Below are 13,560 nucleotides of genomic sequence, written 5' to 3'. Positions count from 1 at the left end.
CCCCACCTATGGGTCAAATATCACCCACTGCTTTGTGGGTATCCTCTGGAACGAAAAAGGTTAAGGGAGCAACCCCTGACAGAAAACACAGCTTGGACTCCGTCAGGCAGTTCAATGTTTTGATGCACTGGTCTAGCAACTCCTGCTGCCGAACTGATGCCAGATGTACCTGTCTGCTGTCCTTTGGATGACGCCAAGGCTGAGAAGGGGACCCTACTGCCTTGGAAACACAAATACATATATATATATATATATATATATATACCTTGCCCCCGCTTTTTGTGCCTCAGAGAGGAAACTCCAGCTTCACTGTGTAGTGGAGGCACAGCACACAAGGTCAGTATTTTTTTTAAGCCCTTTCTCAATTGACGTAATGATGGCTGCCAGGGACTGTCTCCGACTTGGGAGAGATGCCCAGATCTCACTGGACAGCTACCACTTGCCTCAAGCTGGGCAGCCCCAGCCAATTAGGTGCTGTCCCACCACGGCCTACTTGCTGCATTGGATCCATGAAGCTTATGGATTTATCCAAACAAGTGGGCTGTTAATTTTCACACCAAACAAACAAACAAACAAACAAAAAATACAATGGCTCAACACCAAGAAGCAAAGAGAAGAAAGAGGAAGCAACAACAGCAGGACACCACTACATCATCAATGGCCTACACATGTCACATGCGTGGCCAAGTCTGCCTCTCACAGATTGGACTTCACAGCCACAGCAAACACCGCACTCAAACCTAGCCTCAGGCACAAGAAATCTATGGTCCTCTATGACTGCAATGCCAACGATGAGATAAAGAGGCAGATTAGAAAAAGCTTTTGTAGTTTGTTCTATTTCATGTAGGCTTTGCCAACTTAAAGCTGTCGCCACTGGGTTTTTCCCTACATGTATGCACAGTTGTGAAGATTTTCTTATGTTTACTTGTGCCCTGCAAGGCTCCCATAACTTAACTGTAGTTCTGCTTCTATTTTTTTCTTCAGTGTTTAACAGTGAGGAAGACGATGAAGATGAACTGTGCACTGGCTGCTGGACTTCCTACGTCCTTCCATTGGACCTCGCCCTGCAGCAAAGCTTAACTTTGTGCTGTCCATGTAGGGTGCCGATGGAGGAACTGGAAGTCTTCACGTGCAACTTCCTGGACATCCCAGAAGACGACCCCTATGATGAGCATGAGTCTGTTGACTCAGCTCCTTCTATACTGGGTTTCCACCCAGCTCTCCTTCCTCCCTGTTGGGAGCACTGGAGGTTGATGACAAGGGATATGGAGCCCCATGCCTGTAGCTTTCTCCATCTCCACCAGCAGCTATCTCCTCTGCATCAAGCTAGCCATTAGCCCGCCACTTAGTACCTGCTTGTGACCTCTTAGGCAGAGACGTCAATGACCAGGAGCCACGGGCAAAACAACGTACGCTAAGGCCTCACTTCATGGAGCTCTGGCCCTTAATGGAAGCAGATTTCTTCCAACGCAGGAAAACTGAGAGCGCCGGTATCTTGCTACAAGCCTTTCACCGAAGTCCACAGGGACACAAAAATGGAGTTTCCCCACAGTCCCATCGCTGGAACAAAGCTTGCCGTCCATACTGCTCCAGAAGCCCACTTTCTTCGACAGACGCAGGTCCACACCGCCATGTCCCCTGGACCAGGTTTATGCTCGCCTCACTGACCACTTGTACCAGTGTGCACTGGCAAAAAACTGCTTTTCCATTAAGCTATGAAGACTTGGTCCCTTGTTCCTGCTTTCCATATGAAAAAGTCATAACTCTAACTTTCTAGCATTCTCACATTTCAACCTTAGTCAAAGAATTCCTCTGTCCTCCGTCCAGTAAAACCTTTTAGAAACCCACTGGATAAATTATATAATCCACAGTGGTGAAGACTAAACCAAGTTTATATTTCAATGATACAAACAGATTGCTGTGAACTAAACATCAACGTTTGACAGGTATTTTAAGCACAGCGAGTGTGTGTATGTTTGCCTATTTTGTGTGACATTAAAGGTCCACATCTTTCAAAAATAACCTCTCTGTCACTCTGTGTTCCTCAGAGCATCTCTTTCATCTCTGCTCTTCACAGAAAAATTCAGTAAGGCATCATCACTTGATTAAACTCAGTTCTCCTGTTTGATCAACATCACAGAGAGAACACTTTATGCTACCTTCTGGACACCAACTGTTGATCTGTGTATTTGTATTCGCAGGTCAGTAAAAGAAGTCGTATCAGATGTATGATCACATATGCATTCCTCCTTGTGTGGTTTTGTAGTTGGCATCGCTTTACGTTGTGTTTTAGATGCTCTCAGTCTCCATGAGCTCAGTGTAGGCGGAGAGGAAGCCACTTACTAAGCCTGCTGCTCTAAACTGAATGTTAACATGAGCGAGGGTTCGAGGGGTTGTGTGTTTGTGTTGCTCGGGTAGATTACAGATTTGTCTGATTTGTGTGTGTTTGTGTGTTCGGGGTCTTGCTTGCATGCATTTCTGTGTGTGTTTAATAAATGAGGAAGGGCAACAAAGGTTGAGCGCAGCGCTTGCTCCCCAGCTGGCTTCGTTGTATCATAGCAACTCCACATGAATAATAATCATAAACACACACACAAACACACACACGCACAGTAATGAGCCATTCTTCTCCAGCCACTCTGGTTAATCTCTCTCAGCTGTTTCTACTCTTCACCGAGATCCAGTTTACAGTAAACATTCATTTACTCTGGCTAAACCCTAATGATGATTTAGATTTGAAATGAATTTGGCATTTTAGCTTTAATGAGCTGGGCAACAGAAAAGTGCTTGAATTTTTAGAAAACAGCTGTTTTAATATAGCTGTGCCATTTTGGTGTTTTTTTTCCTCTGTGTTTTACTACCTGTGCTATTCAGGTGGTTGTTTTTATGAAGATTATATGACAATGAATTGATTATGTCTTAATCCTTCACCTGTGCTCAGAGTCAGTAATCACTTTGGTAATTAATATAGATTATTTGTCCAAATGCAGAATTGACTTTATAAGCAAATGTGTTTGCACTGTCAACATTTCAGCCAGACACCCGTTCAGATCACCTGTCAATTAATTTGACATAGCTTGTCTGTAGTGACGAGATCAATGATTGCTGTCATCAGACTTTGCCCAAATGCATCAACTTGACTGGATGTCTATAAGCCAATCAAAGTGTTCCACATTATCCAGCGTGGACTGCTCACTCCGAAATTCGGCCCTTGTGTAGTGACTTGCGGCATCAGACACTAATGAAAAAACAGTCCTCAACGTTGGCATGATACCTGACACAAGTTTGCCATTATAGTTTAACGGCACCCAGCAGCGTCAGGGGGAAATGCAGTGGGACAAAAACGAAAATTGAGGCAGTGAAAGTCAGAGAGGGCAGGCGGGAAGCATGGTGGATGGGTCCAACACACAGACTTTTAAGTGCAACACACACTGCCGCCGGCGAGGCACTGTGGCTGTCAAGTGCCGCCCCCCAACACACATTGGCAGCAGCGCGCAGCAGCACCGTCGACACTAAAGTGTATTTCTCACCCCAGCCCGCTAGGTGGCTGTGCCTACACTAGTTGCCAACGGTTGCCAACTGCTAGTAACGGAAGAAGAAAAGGAAAAACTTTGAGGCAACAACAACTTGGATTTCACGGGTGAGTTTCTTATCAAAATCGTCTGAGTATGTGTGTATGAAGTGTGTTTTTTTTGCCACTGACCGGTTCAGATCGCCAGTGCTATCTCTGTAAATAGCATGCTAGCTTAGTCTTTCCCTTACCTCTGGGCTGCTTGATGTCACGAGCTTTGCTCCACTGTGTCTGTAGCTCTCTCTACTCGTGGGACAGCCGTTTTCTTGAGGAAGAGGTGTTTCGGGATTGGATGTCTTCTCTTCTTCGGCTGGCAGTAGTCATCTTGGGAGAAGTGAGCACTGCAGACCCGGTGGTCTGCAAGGCGCAGTGTCTGGAGAGGAGTGTTAGCATCCATTTGTAGCACAACTAGCTACAACTTCAGCATCTCGCCGTCTGACAAAGGCAGCCTATGAAAGCTGTACGGGTTGTTGCACAACATCCTGTTCTTGAGTTCGGGAAAAAGGCCCCTTTATTTGAGCACTCTAAAAACTCCGGTAACACTCCAGGGGGTAGCACATAAAAGACTCCGTCCCAAACTCTGACTCTTCTAGTGTAACACACACTTCACACACACATACTCATTTACATTACCAAGCGGGGACAACTTCCGCCTCTCTGCTCCTACACTGACAGACAGCTGACTCCACTCATTCACAGTCACCACTGCCCCAGGGCCGCTACCATATGCTATCTGCAGAGATAACACTGGCGATCTGAACCAGTCAGTGGCGAGAAAAAAAAAGCACTTTTATACGGGACGCATTTGCCCCCATTACTGTTTTAGCTTGTTTCGTGCCTCAATACTGAACCAATTTTAGAACGAGTGGTACCCATGAATCATACGCACACATACACATGGGGAAATAGAGCCCAGGTTGAAAAATATCGAAGTTGTCCTTTAAAGAAATAGTGTTCTGATTTTCTGACATTGATTTTGTACACAGAATATTCACGTCCAGAGCTTTTCAGCGTACTGTTTTCTGGAGATACTTAAAAAAGATCTGGGATAGTTAGAGTCGTGTTGCCATGCAATACAAAATATATACGCAGTGTGTTTTAAAGCATCACAGTATTCATTGATATCAGTCAACCATTCATTAAAATAAATAAACTCATGGTTTGTTTCCTTGTTTGTTTGTTTTTAAAAAAAGTGGTTACTCATGTTCAGATTCCCTGTCCATGGGAATGGACAGAAAAAATAACGTACTAAAGTTTTTTAACCAAGAAAATTCTTGAATTTAAAGTAGAACTCTACTATTTCAAATTTTTCTTGAACCAGATATAGAGGAATTTGTGGTCATTGTGAAGTTGCCTTTTCGAACCCGGCAATCCTACCTTCTGTGATTGGCCAGTATGTTTTACCATCTCTTGCTCCCTTTTTTCATTCTTAACACAATAATTTCTTTCACTTTCCTCGTAAACAACAAGTGCAACACTATAAATGTCTTCCAAGAGAGACTGCCATGAAAAAGTGCACTGTTATCCCTGTATTTAATTGTGCATCCCCTGGCTTTATGATGGCTGTCTTTTCGCTCTGCCTTTCACTGTGGCCATTTGAAGCAACTATAAACATGTCATATCCTGGCATTGCTAAACCAATTTGCAAATGTGAATTTTGTCACTACTTTTCACTGTGGTCTGCAAATTGAAGACATCCTGTTTGCTGTTTCTGGATGGTGTACCAAGAACAAAAATGGATCCTGAAATATAAGGTACATTGCTGTTTTCTTCAATGGAGATGGAAGTCAATAAAAGTCATTTAGACAGTTGGACAGTATAGACAAAAACCAGTGAAGCAGCACTCACACTATTTACAGTGTTTCAAACGGTCCAACGCTGGTGAAAATAGCAATTTAACTGTGCTCTTAAGAGTGTGTGTATCTTGGAGGGAAAAGAGTAGTTGAATGAAAAGTGTTCTTTCACTGACCCTGCTGCCTATCTGTTTGGTTTGCTGCCAAAGCCTGTAAACACACTTTGAAAGAAGCCAAAACATTTAAAAAATCAGCTATTTCAGAAGTTAAAGCAGCAGCTGCAGTTGTAAAGTTCAACCGCAGTCTCTTTCTGCCAGAACAAATAGTACCTAGTGTTCGCCATGGACAACTTTTATTGTTTAACGTTTTAAATGGTTGAGGTTTGATTTTTATTTCTAATTATCTGTAAAAATATGTTGATGTTTTTACTCTTTCTACTCCTTTCCCTATACCACAAAATAATCTTTGATTCCAGTTATTCTCAAAAGGAAAGCTCAACAGTTAATTGTTTTATCTTGGATGTGTGTTCCTGCAGTTAAGCTACTTCCTCCACAAGCCTTGTTCAACTGGTTGTTGAAGTGTGTGTCTGTCTCTGTCTCTTTCCAAGTCAAATAAAAAGGTTGGGTCAGAGGGCTGGACGAGCGGGGATTGTTCCAGCAGTCAACATGACAGAGGAAAGAAAACAAACAGTTTCTTAGAGAAGTTGGGAAATAAAGAGAGAGATCAGGGATTGTTTGTCACACACACTTCCTTCTTCTTCCAAATGCTTGACCTTTGCATGTCGCTCTTTTCATCTGCTTCTCTCTCTGTCTCTCTCTCGTCTCTTCCTCTTCCTCCCCTCTGTCATTTTGACACCCAAGTGACTTCTCCACCTCCCCTCTCCATCACTCTGCTCGCTCTCTGTCTGTCCTCCCACTCCTCGTTCAGGATGTCATATACTCAGACTGCATGCACACGATGTCCGACACCACAAACACACACACACACACACACACACACACACACACACACACACACAAATATTTGACCCTGTTTAATAAACACACAACAGAGTGTGAGAGAGTAAGGGAGCTTTTAGTGGCGCCTCTTATCTTGCTTCCTCTCAACACACACACACACATGCACGCACAAGAAAGAACACTGAACAGCCTCAAAGTCTGAATGTCGTCTTTGAGAGTCGCTCACCCTCCTCACACACACACACACACACACACACACACACACAGACAGCCTCATTCTTTCCCTCTCAGTTACACACTCCATCCACCAACATGGACCGGCTGTTCTGTGAAGTGGTTTAATGAAAGAACCCAAACAGTAATGTTAGTTCCTCAAACTGTGTGTGCATACATGCATACAAACTGTCAATCAAGTTAAAATGTGGAAAGCAAAGTACATTATAATCATAATTTAATGTGCTACAAGCTTTTATAGAATTTAATGTCACGGTTTACCGTATAATTAGGTGTGAGGTTTTAATTGATCCACTCATAGTAACTGAGACTCAAACTGGGACCCAAGTCAGGCCAGGTCCAAATCAGATTCAGTCTAATTGGGTCCAGGTAGGATACTACTCTAACACTGCAGGTCTCTGGTCTGTGTGTCAATATGTCTAACACCTGAATGGATCCAAGATGAATTGCTATCAGTTCTGATCATATGGTGTGTTGAAATCCCTTTTACGCTGCCTCTTCAAGGCCTAGAGGTTTACGCTGTTGAGCCGCTTTGCCGTTCTGTATAAAAGATACAATAGCGAAATGGGGAAACAGAGTTGTCTCGCCTTTAAGCTGGCATCAGAGGTGGGAACGGTGTCAAATGATGTCTGTGTTAAAGAGGCAGGCTGGGACCATGGACGAGATGAGTGTGATGTTTTGACAATGTGCTATGTGTGTGACCCACCTTCGGAGATTTAAAAAGCTGATAGCAGTTAGCAGCTAACTCAAAGAAGAACAGTGGTGGAACATATCCACAAATTGGAAAACCAATGAGGTCTGGGAGCTACTTACCCGCCAAGCAGAGGACAAGATCAGCCACCCTATAACAAAGACAGTAGTGATTGCTAATGCCATGTTAATTCCATTGTTCTAGTTTATAAAGCGCTGCCAATGCGTACGGTATATGTCTCACTAGAGGCACGCTGTTGTGTCACATGCCACGGCTGTCACATCTCTTTTGCGTCTGCACTGCCAGCATGCTGTCTAAAATCACACAAGGCAGTGGCATGATGCCACCATTGTTGGGTATGTGTGAAAATGCAAAGGCTGCGTAAAGAAATCGATGGAGTGTGTGCAGTTTTGATTCTTCGGACAAATATTGTTATTCTTTTAGACTGCCAAAACTTCTTAATTGGTGGGACATTCTGCTGCTGCGTGTGTGTTTGTGTGAGCACGTTCACCTAAAGTCAGTTAGATATAAAAATATTTTTCTTTTCGTTTCAGCCCTCTGTCCTCAGTCCACACATACACAGAAATTTTTTTAAAAACAGCTTTTTCTATGCATTTTGGTCTTTCGTCCACATGCAAACTTTGATTTAGATCACTGAAAACAAACCTTTTGTAAAACTGCTTCCCAGCTCAAGACTTTCAGAAACTCTGTTTAAAGTGTTGATGTGTAGATAGAGAAAAAGGAGTCTGAGGCTTGTGACGCCAGGATGTGCGCCATGATCTCATGTGTGAAGTGTTATAAATGAGGTGGCATTTCATGCCATGGCGGACATGGCAGAGTTGCAGCGAGGTAGCCTTCTGGTCAGTGTCTTCCTCTTTGCATGACTTTAGGGTTAGGGTTATCTTGCTGCCTGTTGGTTTGGCATGCTCCTGATAGCACCTCAACTGTGTTTTTGCATTTTTATTTAGACAGAGATTTTTTTAAAATTACTTTGAATTTTTGTTTTGAGAATGAACATTTTCAAAAATACCTGTGTACATGCAGTGGTGTAGTTTGAGTTGATAAGGTGGATGTAGTACCAGATAGATGAGTAGGTTACCAAGAAGGAAGTGAGTGTATTCTTTTATATTTCCAGTGGCTTTTTGGCTGACAGGTGGATATACTGTAAATGACAAGAAAAAGAGGTGAGTATGCCCTGTATATGTGCATATACCCTCCACTGCACACCACTGTGTATGTATGGGCTAGGCCTTAGTCAGCGTTTTTCTCACCTGAAAACTGAGCTTTTCCAAAGCTATAGTCTCCAGAGTGGATCAATCTTAAAATCACGGCTAGGTGTTTGATCATTCCGTGTCCTCTAATATTCTCCATTATCATTATCTCAAGAAATAATGACTTTATCACCACAGCACAGCAGCTTGGGAATGACTGCAACATGTAACATTTATGAGCTGCCATTAAATCATTATTTCATACTACATATTCATATAACAGAAACACAAAAATGTGTAAATGAGAACAACTAAATCATGTAACTGTAAATGAAGTATAGGTGATCAGAGAGAGCATGGGGGGACCACACAAAGGTTTAACAGACGGACACTCAGCCCACTAACCAGGCTGGGTCTCTCTTACCTCTGGCCACATGTTGGCAAGGAGTGAGGTGTCAGTCTCACTGTGGGAAAAGTCTCTATGAAAAAAACTTGGAAAAACCAACTCAATACTTAGTCAAAACCACATTTTAAAAATCAGACAGCTTCATGTAGATGTAGCCTGTGTGGATACATACGTGTGTATTACACCTGTGCGAACAGTTTCACCAGAACATGAACAATTGGTGGTACATTCACTCTTGTTTTCAATTTGATGTGTTGCCATGGAAATCACTTTAATCTCCTGCGGTTGTGTGTTTTTGTTCATTAAGCTGATTATAGGTGAATTCATTACTTTGGATGGAGACATGTACACCAGGAGAGAAAGTTGAACACAGAAAGAGATTAAATCCACATCAGGAAAAGAAAATGAGAATAACTGAAAATGAAGACGAGGAAGACGAGACATGGGGAGGGAAAAGTTTATTTTCTGCTGCTTGGGATCCAGACAGAGGGCAGACCACAGTAATGTGGATGAAGTTAAAAGGAGATATTGATACTGTGAAAGCTTACTGCAAGTAAGGGTTTACAGATCATTAAAAGTTTGTGGTCAACACAAAAAACAAAGCAAAGACAGAAAGTTGAATTTCTTACTTTTTTTTTGTAAGAAATATTGGCTCAATAAAAACAAAATGGTCACTGACACCATCTGGTAAGGGGTGTAGGTGAACAGATAAATAGACAAATATTTAGTGCAGTTATAGTCAGTCACAAAATACAGGTTCGTCATTCAGTACGTTTATATGCACAGTTAAGTCTACCTACAGTTATAGCTCGACTAGGTCATTTAATTGGACTACTGTCTTTATCACAGTATACAAGCACAGGAGGGAATCGATTTATTGACCATAGTATGACCGACTCCGCTATGATAAGTGGTGATATACCCCCTTTCAGCTTGTAAGTATTGGACCTTTTTCTGTTCACTACAGTTTGCTAGCAGCACCGTGGTGGACAACATTACAGCTCTGTACATTTTGTTTGTCCAAAAATGAACGGCTCTGGATGTAGATTTCGCCATGTTGGTACCGGCTTGTTCTTCTGTTATGCATGCTTTCAACTTCTTGGTCAAAGCCTGGGGCGGAAACTCTGGAGCATGTGCAAGGCCTGTTTGGGTCCAACTGACTGTATACATGCAGGAGTAATTCGACTTCTAATTACATTAGTCCGACTTTGAGGAACTTGATTTAGTACAAGTTAAGGTGGACATGTTTACATGTATTTTAAAGGTCCGGTTTTAGTCGGACTAATATGTTTACGTGGATTTTAAAAGTTCAGTTTAAGTCAGACTAACACAATAAATCAATTTTCTCTGATGTCATGTAAATGCACTGATTGTATATTTCTTTGCTGTCATAACGACATTATAGGTGTTGAATGTGATTTGACTGCAGGTGTGCAGATTTGACTGTAGTTGCCCTGGGAATTAGCCGTGGCTAGCATGTAGCATTCATCACTGCCTTATCATTTTGTGATTTTAGTGCAAAAGTCCCACTCTGAGTTCTTAACTGAAAATGTAAAGACAGTAAACACAAAACTTTGAAGACTCTGGATGCGGCCAACTCGATTTGACTCGACTGCTGAAGCTTAATATTAGCTTGAGCTGAACGTTTAATTTTTCACAGAATGAGGACTGTGGATTTTGTTCTGTACAGGCAAATTGCTTCACAGGCAGTAAGTACAAGTTATTAATTAGTAATGTTTTCATGTATTTATGGGCATGTGAATATTGTATCATTTTAGACTTTAAAAATGTGAACCTTTTATCATTCTCTTTTGCTCCTATGTCTTTTTTGTCATTTCATCCTCCTTTTCTGTGATTTCCTTCTGTCTCCTGTTTCTGTTCTTTTCCTGCTTCTCTGGTGTTTTTCAGTTTTTCTATCTCTTCTCTTATGAACTCTCTATTCCTTCTCTTTCTATCCTCATTCTCCTTCCCTTTCAGAAGAGAAAAAAAAGATAGAACACAGTGTCTATGAGCGAGGACCACCACCGCTCATTTGTTTGTTTATGTTCATTTATGAGATATAAACCACTGGTGGAATCCAATCATCTCTGCTGCTATACCTCCATGGCTGTGTGTGCATGTGGACGTATGCAAACAGTTCTTCTGAGGAAGAGGGAAAATTAACTGTGTGAAAACTTTTCCTCTGCTCCTCTGGAAACTTTTATTACTCCTGCTTTCTCCTTGCTTCTGCTGTCCATCTTTATTTTCACCACATGTGCACATAAGCATGCACTCATTCATTTGACAGTATGCACATACAATTTTGGCAATGTATAGCTTTTCCCAAAACCCTAAACCTTTTGTGGCTGGATTGTATCTGAAGTCCTGCTTGGGCAGTGGTCTGGCATGTCTGCCACAAGTCAGTAACTTCTGAAATTCCTGCCATGGCATGTCGTTTCTTTGTCAGACTGACACATTTGGCTTTACACAAATTTAAAACTGAGTTCTGGAGGTTTAACCACTTAGCCCTGCAGGATGTGTTCATAGTGATAAAACCATCTGTGGAGTTGTACGAGGGAATTCTTTAGAACCTTACATCCCTTAATTAGCGCTCATATTTCAGAGTAAAATAAGCTATTTGTGTAAAAATATGACATATATATTCTATATCAACTTTTTTAAAGGCATAAAAGTAGTTTGGCTGCCTCTGGTGAATATTCAAACCCAGGATACCTTATTGTACATAATTTCATTTACACTTGAGGTCACTCACACTATGTGTGACACATTAACAACATAAAAATGCGAAATACTTGCCTGCAAATATATATTGCGTGAAAATTATTCATACAGGCAGCGATGCAAATTTGTGACAGTTACAAGTCCACCATCATCGTGATGTGGCGCCTGTTCTGCACAACATTATTGGTTGATGCTTTTATTCACAGTCAGAAGAAAATGACGTTTTGAAAAAATATTATGTTGCTTTTTTACAGCACAATATTTCGGTGTGACAGTACTCATGACAAAAACAACTGTTTAAAAAAAATATATTGATGGCAAAAAAAAATGAGTAAAGGTCTTCAAAGCTGTTTGACATCAAACATGGGTTTTCATTGCAAAGCTGGTTTTGTGGGTTCTTATGAATGTTCTTATGAAGAGTGAAGCATTCATGTGTCAGCGACTACATTCATTTGATTGCATTGTTTTCTGTGGAATTGTCTTAAATGGCTGCAAGTGACACAGCCCAACACAGTATGATGGAGCATGCCATGCTGAGATGAAAATGTTCTGGTGCCTGGTTTCTATGATACTTCTGTCACTCGTGTTGAAAGCACTGCAATGGTGGAAAAGCAGCTGATTCACAGGGGTTGAAATGAAGAATTGTCTGCACGATATCTCTTCATTTTACTACAAAAACCTAAATATGGTGGCAGCTGGCTGGAAGATCACACGGGAGCTGAATGTTTCTGGTTAAGTAGTGGTGTGGGATGCTCAGCAGTGCTTGCTAGCTATAGCTAGATTGTTTTACATAGTGGAGATGGTGGTATGATATCATATGGTAACTACAAAAAATGACATCTACAGGCTACCCATGATAGTATTGTTGTGAATATAAATAATAAGAAGGTAAGTACTCACTCATCTTTTCAGCGATTAAAGCGGGATTTACACTTCTGCATCCAACTGACATGGCTTAGCCTGACATGCACCTCCCCTGAAATGTACTAACATGTCACCACAGTGCAGTCCTCTTTCATTTTCGTAAGCTGAAAACCATTTCTCTTGGTGGAAACAAAGCTTTTATATACTTTAATTTCACAGATAAGAAACAATAAATTGTGAAGACAATAAAGTCCCCACACAATGGCATTTTAAGTCCTGTGTGTGATTTATCCTGGCTTCATATAAGTAGAGAAAAACTGTACTAGCAGCTAGGCTAATTAATGCAATTTAAAATGTCATAGGCGTATGCTAATAACGTTAGCATGTTGTATGTGTGGGGAAAATGTCTCAAATATAAGACAGTTGTTTTGTAGGTGAACATTGTGAGTTGTAATGGAGCCGAATTTCGTAACATTAGGTCGTGTCAAACATGTATTTTAGGTGTATTTTGAATCAATGAAACTTTACAGCACTTAACAGCGACTCCACCACCAACTACTCATTTTGGAGGTATAACTGCAGAGGGACACAGACACACCATTGCACAAGTATAAATGCTCACAACGGTGTAGGCCATGTGCACAGGCTAAGCGTAGGCTTTGTGTCGAGCCAATGCACAATTATACATCTGCCATAAGTCTTCAGTTTGTAGTCTCTGACCACACAGCTTAAGTCTAAGTGGTTTGTTTGAATGATTTTTCATGTTTAACTGATTCAGTGTGGACAGAGAGCATCTAATGTAAGACAATGCAACGGTACTATATTTGGGTGCTCGCTTGCTGTTAGGATGTTTGGAAAACTCAACAGTCTTGACTAGAATTATGTTTCCATTGTCTTTATAACTTACCAACACACACACATACACCCCCATACATCTGTATATCTGTACACCTCTGCTTTACACAACTACCGTATATCTATTTGTAATATTGTAACTCATGTTGCTGCAACCCTGTAGTTGCCTGGCAATATACTTAGCAGTGTTCCAGAAATAAACACAGAACACAGAATGTGAAAACTATATGTCTGTTCTAATTCCTCTGGATATGC

This window comes from Epinephelus fuscoguttatus, linkage group LG13 (assembly GCF_011397635.1).
Source record: "Epinephelus fuscoguttatus linkage group LG13, E.fuscoguttatus.final_Chr_v1".
NCBI lineage: Eukaryota > Metazoa > Chordata > Actinopteri > Perciformes > Serranidae > Epinephelus > Epinephelus fuscoguttatus.
This window is presented reverse-complemented; position numbering follows the sequence as displayed.